The sequence below is a fragment of the Cyprinodon variegatus genome, unplaced genomic scaffold (assembly GCF_000732505.1).
Source record: "Cyprinodon variegatus isolate N-32 unplaced genomic scaffold, C_variegatus-1.0 Scaffold224, whole genome shotgun sequence".
NCBI classification, from domain to species: domain Eukaryota; kingdom Metazoa; phylum Chordata; class Actinopteri; order Cyprinodontiformes; family Cyprinodontidae; genus Cyprinodon; species Cyprinodon variegatus.
Window position 1 is genome coordinate 23,343 of NW_015150677.1, and position 14,723 is coordinate 38,065.

At 36.2% G+C, this 14,723-nt stretch overlaps 1 protein-coding gene across 4 annotated transcripts in view; it reads left to right on the forward strand.

The window, feature by feature from the left end:
* Positions 1-1,678: 1,678 nt before the first annotated feature.
* LOC107088620 (microtubule-associated protein 4-like) overlaps positions 1,679-14,723 on the forward strand; it is a 100,717-nt gene continuing 87,672 nt past the window's right edge. For all 4 annotated transcript variants that reach the window (XM_015380904.1, XM_015380906.1, XM_015380908.1 and 1 more), the window contains exon 1: positions 1,679-1,789. The gene's annotated coding sequence lies outside the window, so the exon portion shown is untranslated. The remainder of the gene's footprint in view (positions 1,790-14,723) is intronic.

Consider the following 14,723-nt stretch of genomic DNA (forward strand, 5'->3'; position numbering starts at 1 on the left):
ATTTTCTTTCTCCTACCAATATTACACCCAACATGCAAAAGTTGAATGTTGACTGTTGGATATAATAGTCATATTTCATGAGGAATGGATTGTGTAAAATCACTATAGCTCTGAAGCATAAAAAAATAGTCTCAAATTGCTTAATTAATTCAAAGTCATACACCCACGTTTTGTGGTATAGCCTACTTTTGTTTTTATAGTTTTTTTGTGTGCCCATAACTGTTTCAGAGAAAGAAAATGTATTTAAGAATAACTAATTCTTAAATGTGTTTTAACAGTTATTTATTTTAGTTTGACGGTAAAAATCTCAAACAACAAAAGCAAAAAAATGTATGTCCGTAACACATGTTATGGTGAAACAGGTTTGTATACTTCTTGAACTGTCAAGAGCTATAGTAATAGAGCTATATAATAATTAAAGGTGTTAAAAAAGTATGAGTGTTGCATATGGACCGCAGACAGTTGAAAAGTATTGTAGCTGTAATTACAATCAAGTTATTACACAACCTTAAATGTCCCAAAAACAGGATACTTTGGTGCTTTAAACATAGTCCTCCATGCAGATTAATGAGGTTAATTTACTGCTATGTTAAAATTAATAATCCCAAACACCAGAGAGCAAAAGATGGTATTTTTTCCAGTGAGAACACTTTCTTCTCTTAGAGTAAATGTTGAAGAGAAGCATGAGAGAATGAGAAACCAAAAGCTCCCATATGGCAACCCTGCAATCCAAATCAGTTTTTATCAGGATGAAGTCCTCTTTAGTTGCATATGGTAATCAAATTGAATAAAACACCAAAAGTGTTGCTCACTGTTTTTTGCCCGCACAGAACTAGGGAAGAAAGCCTTTAGCTACGCAGCTCCTTGTGCGTGGAATTTTTTACAAAGAAACTGGGAATTGAATGAGTTTTTATCTTTAAATGCTTTTAAGTTGAAAGTGAAAGAATTTGAACCAGCCTCAATGATCTGTAATTGTTTGACTTGATAATTTTTTTTTTTTTTATGTACCTGTCATTTATTTTAATGTATCTATGTTTCTTATGTCACTTTGCTGTCTCTTGGCCAGGACTCCCTTGAAAAAGAGGTTTTTAATCTCAGTGGGATTTTCTCCTAGTTAAATAAAGCTTAAAAACAATAACAGAAATAAATAAACAGGCAGTAATATTACAACCAATGGAAACATACAAAACTTAAAAAGGAAATAAATTAAAATAAAAGACAGATTCAAGATCTGCAACTCTACTATAAGTACTAAAGATGCTTGAAATTAAGGGTTTGAAGGATTTTGAGGCTTGCATGTAATCACTAGAATAGGCATTTTGTGCTGACAGATTAGTTGTGTAGAAATATTTATATATACAGTATATTTTTTTATTTGTTTATTAAAATGTATGGTTAATGAACAGCAGCACATTGTTCAGACATTGGTAGGTACATTAGAGTAGAATTCAGCTCAATCTTTAGGGTCTTGTACTAAAGAGGCTGCTAAGTTTCAGCTTTAAATCTGCATGTTTGTATCTTACACATTGCAGCCTATAACTTCCTCCCATATTGTTTGTTAATTCCACTGAGGTACGTGAACGCATCAGCAGCGCCCGCTGTTTGCAGATTCCAAGCACTCCATTCTTGATGCTGCCGCCTCCTGATTGGCTGAGCCGTTCAGAAAGGGGGCGTGTCCTTGTCTTGGTACCAGACTGCTCTGCAAACAGCAGAAAGGAGGAGAGATTTCCCCATCACACACACACTTGTCTTTACAAAGTACATTCACAGCGAGAGAAGGATACAAACGGTGAGTGTCTCATTTAACTAGAAAAGTCAGATCCACGTTGTGTCATCGTGTGATTCGCAACGGTTGCGTGTATTCTCGCCCTGCGCCATTAGAAATGAACGATGACACGGTTAAAGCGTGCAGGGATGCTGATAGGGGCCTTGCATTTTTCTCGGAATATGATGCAGACGGCTCGTTAGATATTTGCTGTTGTTGGTGTTTCTTATAATAAAGCAAGCAGATAGTGGGCGTGTGAGGAGAAGGGGGTGTGGGGGGGCTGTGTCTTGCAGAGGTCCGTGGATTCGTGTCTCTTTGTTATGGTGGAGATGCCGCAGTCGGGATGGTACAGCACTGCCACTGAGGAAAAAAAGAGAAAAAAATCCACACATTCTGGGAATACTGATCTATTTATCCTAGAGCTATGCAGAAGAACCATGCATGAGAACTAAAAAAGGGTCTGATTTTGTTTTTCTGCTTCCAATTCACCTCTGACTGTGATAGTCCCAGGAACTACAGTTAGAAGGAGATTATAAATTATGATGATTTCCTAAAAAAAAAAAAAAAAAAAAAAAAGGCCTGTTACATAAAGTATTTCTCAGATGTTACAGCAGTCAAGAACAGCCTGATTTTTTATAGAGAGTAAGGCAGCCATTATACAGTAATCCCCCCATCCCCACTCTCTACAAGCAGTATACACACACACAGTGTCTTCTGAATGTTAATGTTGTCAATCCATGGCCATGAATTTTTCTTTTCTCAGTGTGTATGTCCTCTATCCAGGGGCAGAGCTAGATGGGGGGCCAGGGCTGGCCATGGACACCCTTAGCCAATCATTGGCCACCCCTACCATTTTCCCCCTCTAATACAGACGGTGGCAGCAGTAATACTCTGAAGGGGAATGTTCAAACTTATTAAAAATTTTAATTTTTCATATATTAACAACTACTTTACAACAGAAACACTGTGGTTAATTATGCACATCAAAATACAAACATTAAAGATGATAGATACAGAATTTGTGCTCTTTTCAGAGCTAAATTTTGAACTATTTTGGGTAAAGATAAAATGATGTGCCTCTGCAAGTCATCTAGGAGTCTTCAGTGAAATAATACATAAATAACTACTTTAATAATAACATAAAAAAATCATTAAATGTGGATTTTAGTAGATTTAAATATCATTTTTTTGTAGGTAAGGAGGTAATGACAACTGAAATATGTTCGCCCCAGAAGTCAAACCTGAAAGAATTTTGTCCACTATACCTTTTATTTACACAGCATGGATGTTTAAATATATGCGTCTATTTGTTAGCAAAAGCTGCAGGAAAGTACAGTTTGTCTTTATTTAGACAATATGGATGTTGTGACCGTTCCTGTTGGAACAGTGTAGATTGACCCTGAGGTTCTGGTGCCTTTCGGCCACCCCTCAGTGTACATTGGGTATTGACTGGCCACCCCTATTAGGATTTTCTAGCTACGCCTCTGCCTCTATCCTCTCAGTGCATGACATGTGATTTACTAAAGTGTTGAATGACAGTATTGACTCAATTAATAGAACTGTTTCATCTTGGATTGCTTCTTTGCTTAATCATGCTCCCAGTAATATCAATGCATTGCACTTCCATTGTGATTAGTTTAACTGTGCCTCATCTAATTTAATCTGTACAGGTATGTATTATAAGATAGTAATATGTTCCAATATTGTTTTAGAATATTAGAAAAACTATTCAGGTCTGTTTTGGTGATGATCCCAGTTTGGTCGTGTTCAATGAAAATATGAAATATTATAGCCACAGATGAAACCTAAATTACCAAGTAAATGGGCCACTTTTCCTCACAGTAGATCATTAACAAAATCTAAAAAAAAAATAGGAATACATATCCTTGTTTTCAGAATCAATATACATTTCCACCAGGGAGATGCAAATTCCTTTACCGTCAGGATGGAACAACCTGTGGTCGATGTCTGGATTCTGTTAGTGAAACAATTGAGCATTAGTGACAAATGTAAAGGTTAACATCTGAGTAAATCTCTTTGTTTCTAGGAATGCTGCATTTGTCTTCTTTAAAAATGAATTACAGCAGTTTTCCATGCTTCCTGATAATGGTAGTTGTACCAACTGATCTATAACTAATGAAAAGATCATTAAAGAAATCAATAATCTAGGTTGATCCTTTCTACATTTTTACATCGTTAGCCATAATAGTATGAGTGAAGATGGAATAAGATGGTTCCTATTAGTGCTGAAACAATGAATTGGATTAATCGTGATTAATGAACTATTGAAATAGTTAAGTGGAGTGTAAAGTCTCTAAAATGTGCCTTTACCTGACAGAGCAACCCACCTTGAGCAGTAATTATACCAAAATTGTAAAAATAAAAAATAACAATTTGGCATTTAAGATAGGAAAACATTTGCGTCATTTCACTACTCTCTATCCAGAACTCCTGAAGTGGAAAAGTTTCAGTTTCGCTGGTTCAATTTCGTAAAATGATTTTTTTTTAAGGAACCTTTTGTTGTCTGTTTATTAATCGATTAATCGAAACAATAATTGTCAGGTTAATCGATTAGCAACATAACCGTCAGCTGTAGCCCTAGATCCTGTGATACTAACTATATAACTATAAACTTGTTTTTGTTTTTTAAATCCGTCCCCAGGTTCCAACATATCAACATCAGATATTTGGGGCCTCTTAACCTTTTCCCCCACAGTTTTCATGATTGCTATCAAACCATTAGACAATCAATCTAAAATGGCAACATGCAAAGTACAGCCACATTTAGGAAATATTTGTAATTCTAAGCAACAATATTGTTGAGAAAATATATTAAAAAACTTCAAGAAGTTAGTGAATAACACATCAATATAAAACCAACCAGCTTGGTACACTTAAGAGAATTCAAGATAAATCTGACAATTAGAGATAATGATTTTATTTATTACCATCGTATTACTTGTAGTTTGTTATTGTCTTTATTGATTAAGTAGTTTTCCCATCAAAACTACTAGGACTTTGCTTTTGCTTTTTTTCTTTCTATTAATATTACTTAATAACGGCTATCAAAGTGGTCCCTCTGCCTTATCTTGGAGTGGGTCATGAGGGCAGCACCTTGGCAGTCTAAGCTGAGCAACTAGCCATCTACCCTGGTCTTCCCTTGGGTCTTCTTTCAGGGGCACATAGCTTTCAAAGGGAGACCTCTTCCAAAACGGATGCCTGAGCCACCTCTGCTGACTCCTCTCACTCTGGAGGAACATCGGCTCCTGTCCAAGCCTCTATGAGGCTTCTAACTAAAATAGGCCATTTTTTTCCAGCTTTGTTTGACGATTTCATGCACATAAGTCCCTGATGATTGAAGAAAGTGTATTATGTAAAACAATAAATAGAATAATTTAATTAATTACTTATTTATAACAAAGACTCTATAATCACGCAGTTGAGTGTCTGTGGTCTTAAATATTTTGGCCAAATAAATCTCTACTTCGAGTTTTCAAAGGTCAGTTTACCCAACTGATAAAAACTATTTGTATGCAACGCATTGATAGATGTCATTTATGACACACAGATTGACAGCATTCCTTTGTGATTGTATTTCAGATATTGTGCATTTGTACTGTAAAATTGAAAAGTTTGCTTTGAACTTAACCTTAACTTTTTGACTAAAGTAGAATAAGCATACTGTACATCTACTGAGCTCTAGATGTGCACCAATATTGATCCTGAATATTTCACAATGTCATGTTTTTGTGTTAGCTGAATATTTCTAGGTTCCTGTTTGCTTTTCTTTGTCACTGTTATGTTTTGAGTTATTTTTGGTATTTCATCTTGTAATATTACAGCTCCCCACAAATACCTCTTTATTATTTGTAAATATAATTTTACTTACCAATCAGCCCAGTTTCACACCCTTGACTAAAGTCATTGTGTCGGTCTTGAAATTGCGACTTTATTTTTGAATATTTGATCATCAATCAATAAAGGTCTAATCAAATGTATGTAGGTGATTTAATACAGTTCCAAACTTTTTCCTTTTTATAAGTCCTGCTTCAGAAGAGTAAAAGCTAGAGGTAATATTACAACACAGGATGAAAATGTCATATAACATACTTATTTCTACAATTAGTCCGCTCTGCTTCTGCCCTGTTTTTAATCATGTGACCCACTATTTACTAAATAATTCTTAATGTTTAAGACAATGAACATAATACTTTTCTTCAGACTTAAGCTGCAAAACCTTGTTTTCCTCATTCAGGCTTTTTTCTGACATCAAAATGAAAGTGCAAGTTAAAGGTTACTGAATTGTTTTCGACTATAGTCATGGAAAGGAAAGACACTCTTATTAATGAGGTTTTAAATACTTTGTGATTGGATCTTCCTAAGGTTTTAAACCCAGTCTGCTCAAACCTTTTAGTTTACGCAACAACACACCACAGATTCCACCATGTTACTATTTATTGAACAAAGTTCAAAACACAAAGGAAAATTTAACACCTCCCAAATCCTGGAAATGTGCAAAATATACCAAACCATTTCATTCATATGATATATGTAGCTGCTATGTCTTTGAAATTATGAGCCAGTTTTAATATCAATATCATAAATGTTTTACACCGTTGCCACTTCAGTCCCAATCCAAATTACTAGCAGGTTCTACACCTATGCAGCTGTAACGGCACCAGAAGATTGATGGCAATCCAAACACTGTTTTTGAAACCATGACATATTGAATTATCGGTTTATATTAGGCTTGTGTTTGGAGTCTGGAAATCAAAGGAAATAATTTCTATCAGGAGTAACAAACAGCAATAGGAAACTGTATTTTTTATTTACACTTTTCCCTTTAAGGTGGAATTAATTGGCTGCAAATCAATGGATAGATTGTTTTGCCTCAGTGGATGTTGGGGGTCTGGTTTCTCTGAGGATAGAAAGCCAATATAACCAATAGCTGCTGTAGCACCGAGGCAAAGCAGAAATGGTACAATGAGGTTAGTTCTTACCTTAATTTATTTTCAGTTAAAATTATTATTCTGTTTCTATTGGAGCTCTTTGTGCTTGCGTGATTGACCCAGACATGAACTAAATTCCTCTTTATATCCGCGCTTTTTGTCATTATCATATCGCTTTGATGTAATTTATTTATTTATTGTTGATTTTACAATAAAACTGTTGGAGGGAAAGTGATAACACAGCAAAATGCTGTCTAGGGAATATTAATACCGTATTTACTTGTTTTATACAAATGATAGATTCTGAAATCTGGATCATATAATTTTTTATTTCCATTTGGCCCCTTTAATGGTAGGGGCCACTATGGGGGCCTTCACACTTCTGTCATCACCAGGGATTTTGTTTTTATCTATTTTTTTATTTTTTCTTGTTTGTTTTAACTCTTTGTTTTGTACAGTATTACGATCACTTTGGGCTTTTTCCTTGTTTTGGTTTCTATCACTACTATGTTTTTTACAGATGGATCCGTCTCTTTGTCTGTTAACACAATATGTTAAAGGTAATCCTAAACTTTGATGCAGATTAATCGGGAATAAAAAAAACAAAAACTGGTAATCATATATATATACATATGTATATATATATACGGTATATATAGATATATATATATATATATATATATAGATAGATAGATAGATAGATAGATAGATAGATAGATAGATAGATAGATAGATAGATAGATAGATAGATAGATAGATAGATAGATAGATATTTTTTTTTACAGCAGCAACAATGTAAATGTAAAACTGCAAGTGGCTTTGCAATAAATCAAAAGTTGACTAAACTGACCAAACATTAAACTGTGGTTGAAACAGCAAAGGTCATGCTCTCCAGCTGACTGCAAGGCTGAGATTGAGATTAAAGCTGACATCCGACAGCACAGCAGAATGAAGGATGGGTCAGCACAAAATGTCCCTCCATCAAATTCACTAATGCATTAAAAACATGTTCCCTCGGCTCAGGATGGTACCACAAGCTCTTCATTCAGAGGTGAAAGCCTTTGTGTTTTCAGAATAAAACATTCATAAGAACATATACTAGTTGTCCTTTAACTAATCCCACAATTTTATTGATGTTTGGAATGCGCAATTTTATTTCTTACAAATGAGCTCTTGTTGAATACAAAATTAATATTTTATTACGGTGCTTTCATGCGTGCAGTTTCTTATAAGATATTGCTTATTTTTTTAATCATATTTACAATAAATGTTGCCTGCCTTTGAACAGCTTTGTAGAAAATCTCATTTCAAATATGATTTGAAGAACAACAGTTTCTTCTCACTTACTCATGAAGTTTTCCCTTGAGGGAAATCTGGATTCAGAAAAGCCCGAATCTGATGCCAGCATGTGTGCGAACCAGAAATTCACACAGTCTGAATAGGCTAGTGAATGCATCAAAAAATGGAGATTTGAAATTAACAGCATTGACATATAGAATAATCTATTATAGATTAATTCCTTTTATATTCATTTTCCTTTTTTTCTCCTTTGATTTAGGTTTCTCTAAATGTTAGGACCTTCCTGATCATACAAAAACCTAACAAACATCCCCATTGGACAGATTTGTGGAGTTAGTAAATTGGATGGGCTGCTGTGCTGACTGTCTGCACCTTTTCCCTTATACTAATGTCCTAGATGTGCATTTACATGTTTTTGTGACTGGTGTGTTGACACAGGGAGTTGTCAGCAGTAATACAACTGCTGCTAATCAGACACACTATGGGTGGATGTGTGTGTGTGTTTGGGGGGTGATGTCACAGCCTGTGCACATCAAGAAAGAGACTCACAGAAGCTGCTGAGTCACTATGGGGACTGGCTGGGTAATCCTCCCTGATTTCTGTTAAATGGTTTGACTGATAATGTTCCTTATGTTAAAGCTAAGTCTTCTATTTTTTCCTTCTACTTTTTATTCCTCTTTTACAATAAAACCAATATTCCACTATCCTGCTACTAAAATTATGTTTTGCTGACTTTAAGCTATTAACAGTTGAATGCAAAAATTGTGTTGTTCAGTGTTTTGGATTTTGCTTGGAGAAATAGAATTTGTCAATATTTGGAACCAAACTTTGTGGCCACATTAAACCACGCATTGCAAATAAATTTTGTGTTAGATTGCAATATTCCGCATATACGTTGGAATGTATATTGTTTACAATGGCTCTCAATTAAAAACACTTTTGCTTTCTACAACCAGCTTATCAAATGGCTTCTTCTACTTATGCTTAAAGTGTTGAGACTTCCCTTAACATAATGCCCAGGTCTGATCATCATAACATTACTTCAATCTGAAAAACTCATACGAAGAGAAAAGACAATTAGAAGAAATTTATTGACACAATTACTTGGTCTTTGGCGCTCAGACCTCAACAGGAAACATAGCGCTTAATTTTGATTGATATGCATGAACAGGACCAAAGAATAGGGCTGTTTCCCCCCAGGCCTGAAACTGGTGGTGGAGTGGAGATAGATGAAGTTGGTCAGTCTGTAGACTGCTGGTTAGTGAGACGGTCTGCTGAGCTTTATGGGGAGATCCAGTGGATTGCGTGAGCTCATTTTAGAGCTTTACTCAGGGACCTGGAAGATGGAAGTCCAGTTGGATAACACAGGTTGAGAGAACCTGTCCATGATGAGCAAGCATGAAGTGACAGTGGAGAGGAAAACTCCCCGTTGGGAAAGAAACCTTTGGCAGAACCAGGCTCAACGTGGCGGTCTTCTGCTGGACCGGTTGAAATGAGACCCGGAATGCAGTAAGAGTCTGGGAGGAATGACACTCTGATGAAGCTTTAGCTACGATGTTGAAGGAGGGGCTGGAGGTGGGTTGAAACGGTGTCATCTGAATGAAGTCACACAGCGCATCCACCGCCTGCACACAGGAGCAGACAAGTGGCGGATCGGAGGACTTTAAAGATCAACTTCGGATGCCGATTGGCTTTTGTGGAGGTTTGGTTCAGAGCTGATTGGTTGGGTTGCAGGTGGATGTAGGCGAGCAATTAGTTTCTTCAGTTGAACTTCCACCTAGGCTCCATATACCACTGATTTCCTGTTTATCTTGAATAAAAGTAGGGCTGTTTGATATGAAAAATTAATAAAAATATATTCGAAAATAAAGCTTTTCATATTTGTAGATATTGATAATTCAACTCAACTCAAACTTTATTTATAAAGCACATTTAAAACAACCAGGGTCGACGAAAGTGCTGTGCAGGAATCACAGTAAAGGAACATAAGATAAAAACTGAAGGCTAAAATACATAAACACATTACAAAAAGAAAAATTGAATGGAGATAAAATATATTAGGATGCATGTTTCAATTGAAATACATTTTAAAATAAAATAAAATTTTATATAAAATCATAATCATTGTTTAGGATTTTTTTTACCTGTTTAAAATAAAAAACAGGGAAAAAAAGAGCAGACTTTATAACTGTAATCCTAACACTAACTTTGCTTAGATTGGCTGCCAGAGCCTATAAGGCTGAATCAATTTTTCTGTCTCTATCACCTAGAATACAATGTGGTTCTGGATCAGAGTTTGTTGGAATTAGTGCAAATCGTATTGGATGTATTTTATATTAGCATCGGTATTGTTATCTGTTATCTATAGCAGTGTTTATCAACTCTGCTCATCAAGGCACACTGTCCTGCTTTCTTTATATGTTTATTTGCTTCAACACACCTGATTCCATTGACTGCAGCTCAGCAAAGCCTCATATTCTGCCATGAATTGATATCAGGTGTGTTAAAACTCTGAAACATATAAAACATGCAGGGCAGTGTGCCTTGAGGACCAGGGTTGGAAAAACAATTTTTATGAATATCATTTTATTGCTCACTCTTATATCAAACATTCAAGAATATGTCCCAACTAACACCTCATTGGGTTAACTGACACCTGTTGACCAGCAGCTGTACAGATGTTGGCACTCGCCTCCTTCCAAAGGGTTCGAATTAAATCAGAATCCCACAAACAGCAAAACATTGTGCCGACATGAGCTTAATATTTCATACATTCTGGAGATGTTCCTTGCTTATGCTTATTATAAGGTGGGACATTATGCAAAGTATTGTAGTGCATATCTTAAAATTAGTTTCAAACAGTGATACAGATGGTACAGTCAGATTTTTTTCCATAACTAACTATCCATCTCACATTAGTGTAATGTTTCCCAAGATCCATCCATCCATCCATTCCATTTTCTTCCCCATATCCGGGGCCAGGTCACAGAGGCAGCAGTCTAAGCAAAGATGCCCAGACTTCCCAGTCCACACACACTTCCTCCAGTTGCTCTGGGGGAAGCCCGAGGCGTCACCATGCCAGCTCAGAGAAATAGTCCCTCCGGCGTGTCCTTGGCCTTCCACAAGGCCTCCTCCCAATGCGACAATCCTGGAACACCTCCCGAGGGAGGCGACCAGGAGGCACCCCGAAACAGATGCCCGAGCCACCTAAGCTGGCCCCTTTCAACATGGAGGAGCAACGACTCTACTCCTAACTCCTCCTGGGTAACAGAACTCCTCACCTGATCTCGAAGGCTGCGCCCTGCAACCCTGCGAAGGAAACTCATTTCAGCCGCTTGTATTCGCGATCTTGTCCTTTTGGTCATTACCCACATCTCATGGGGTAGATCTATCGGTAAATCAAGACCTTTGCCCCTGACTCAGATCCCTCTTCACAACGACAGTCCGATACCGTGACCGCATTACTGCCGACAGTGCACCGATCCGTCTGTCTATCTCACGCTCTATCCGTCCCTCACTTGTGAACAAGACCCAGAGTCTTGATAACTTCCAAGTACAACTTAGATATAAACTGTTTAAGGTGCTTATTTTTAAAAGGTAGGGTCTCCTGCTGAAGATTCATCTCTTGTTTTTAAAGTCAAATAATTAAAATGTACTCTTCTTAAGCAAGTCAAAAAAACTTCTTGTCTTATCGCCACCGCCTAGCTGACCTTTTCACTTTGAACAAAGCAAGCTTACGTGTGGGCACTGGCACGACGGCAGTGACAGACAGAACCTCCCATCACACACTTGAGATGTTCGATTTCTTTTGTTCTGTTCTTATCATCAACAGTTTATTATTCAGTGAGAATATAACATTGTGTTGGAAATAGTGCTGAAACAATTAAAACAAAATGAAACAACATGCCTTTAGCTGACAGAGCGACCCACTTAGAGCAGTAATTACATCAAATTTCAATTTGCACGACTTTTTGTCTGTCGATATGCTCTATCCAGAACTCTTCAAGTGGACAAGTTTCAGTTTAATTTGATTTACTTTTGTTAAAAATCCTCCTTTAGAAACCTTTGGCTGCCTGATTGTTTATTGATTAATCAAAAAACGAATCAACAGATTAGTCGATTTTTAAAGTAATGGTTAGTTGCAGCCCTAGTTGGAAAAATGTTAGTAAATATTCTAATACTAAATAGATGATACAACCACTTAATTGGGATACAGTGAGAAAACATTCTTTAAGTAAATTTTTATGTACATCATGTGTTTATTTAAGGTGGTCCCTGGATTGAAGCTAAATCTGTTTTTGGGACCATATTGGGACCCTGATCTAACCTGTTTGTGCTCTATGAATGGAGAAGATGCCTAGCTGCATTTTTAGCCACAAACAAGCCTCTTGATTTCAGGAACAGTTAGTTCCCCAGGGACATTGACCTCTCCATTCATTCCTGTTACATCATTAGTGCGGCGTTTGGTATTGTAGTTTTCACTGATCTGCACTGCCCTGTGACTCTGCTGCAAGGCTGCACAAAATCCTACTGAGGAGTTGGAATTGTTGGGTTTGTTCTTTCGTTGGACAATAATTTCTTACACTTTATAAATGCAACAGCTAACCACTTTAAAAGTTACCTTTTTTATATCAGGAATGGTTATCTTACTTTACTAGTGCAGTCAGCAGCTTCTCCTTCTGTTTTCCATATTGTTGTATACACTGTACAAAAAAAACAACTATTTTCACTTGTGTAAACGTGATAAACTAAGTTTAGGGACCATCATTTACATCAGTTACTTAATTAAACCAATGTAATTTTAATGTTTAACACAACTGAATGAGTCTGCCTGTACTTATACCTTTAAGTTTTTGGTTATTTCAGCAGGTGAAACTAACTTTAGAGCTTTAGTTGTGAAATGCAGCATAAGAGTTAGAGGTTCAGTTTATTTTAATGGTCATTTTTTACAATATAAACTGCTGCTTAAGAGATACTGCCATTTGAAATAACATTCTGTAGTTTGTCAGACTAAAGGGCTGTACTCCCTTATTTTCTTTTCACTCTTTCCACCGCTGACTTCCAGAAAAATACAGACTTCTATGTTTTTGTGCATAGTTGGTAGTTTTTTGTATGTCTGTGTTTTCCTGTGATATATTGGCAACTTTCTAGGATGTATCTCACTAATGACAACCTGAAGAGGATAAGCCGGCATAGACAATGGATGAATAGATTTTCCCTAAATTACATTAAGTCACTGACTGTACTATATTAATATTACCAGATAAACCAGAAATGTATTAGGATGGTTAAACCCTAAGACTATTGCTAAATTTTATTTCTTGATTTTCTTTATCACTATTTTTATAAAAATGTTTTAGATATGTCTGTTTAGTAAAAAAAATCAGCAGTAATGTTGGGTCAGTGTTTTACTTATGATATGTAATTTTAAGAATCCTTGTTTTTGATTGGTTGAAAGTTAGGTGGTTATAGAAACTAAGATGTTGTTTGAGGAAAATATCAAATCTTAATCTTAGATGACTGAACATGTTATCTAATGAAACCTTTCCACTGAAGCAATAAATAATGCAGTGAAGAGAGCAACAGATGTCAGGAGGCATCAGTTAGGATCGGTTCATTGTTACATTAGAATAGTTATGGAGTAAATTCGTAATGTAACTCATTTTGTTACAGACCCATTGAATGAAACTACAAAAAAGAAAAATGCTGTGATAGACAGAAGGAAAGCAAGAAAGTATGGTTAAAACATTTAAATGGAATGTGAGAGCAGAAGATGTGCAAGGTGCCCGCTGTGTATACCTCTATCTGTGAAACAATGGCCAACAGTCCTTCCCAAGGCCTGCTAACAGTCCACTGTATGTCTTCAAGCTGGCTGCTGGCCATGTCGTTTGTGTGCGTTACAATTGCAAGACAATGACAGCTTGTTTGCCTGCAGTGCAGATGGAGGGGTAAACAGAAGCAGAGGACAGAAAGAGAAGGGGTTCATCCAGTTGATGTGTCAGGATACGGCATTTCTGGTTGTCCAAAGTCACCAGAAAACTTGCAACTTAATCCACTGGTTCGGTAGTTATCAGAGGTGTCAAAATTATTTATGTTTATTATTAAAGTAGAAGTATAACTCCTACTACTTAAAGAGTATCATCTTAAGCTTTTTAATCAAGTAAAAGCGTAAAAGTACTATTTTTACTACTACCGGTACTTCAATTATAAAAGTAGTACAGGAAAAAAATGAAGCCAGATGCTTTACTGCACTACCCTATTAGATCAACATTTTTCTACAGATCTGGATAATAAGTTCCTTATACTTTTCTTAGTTTTATTACTAATGGTTAAGCGTTAAAACTTAACTTTACATCATCTTGAAAAACTTTGAGCTTAACTGAAACAAAACTAACGAATTCATTTTTAAAATGGAAGTAGTAGAAAGTAGAGATAAATGCAAAAAATAAAATTAACTATTAGAAGTAAAAGGTTGTCTAAAAATATTTACTCCAGTAAAGTATAGATAGGTTAAAATGTTGGTTAAGTAAAGTAACGAAGTATATATACTTTGTTAGTTGATACCTCTTGTAGTGATCAATCACATCGTGCTTTGCAAAGTAGGAAGGGGATTTTTGGTAGCAGCAACTACAGCAAAGCATCTAGCAGGGCTTGAATGCAGAGGTGGGAACCCAAAAAGTGTACCCAATTAAGAGTAGCACAACTTCACT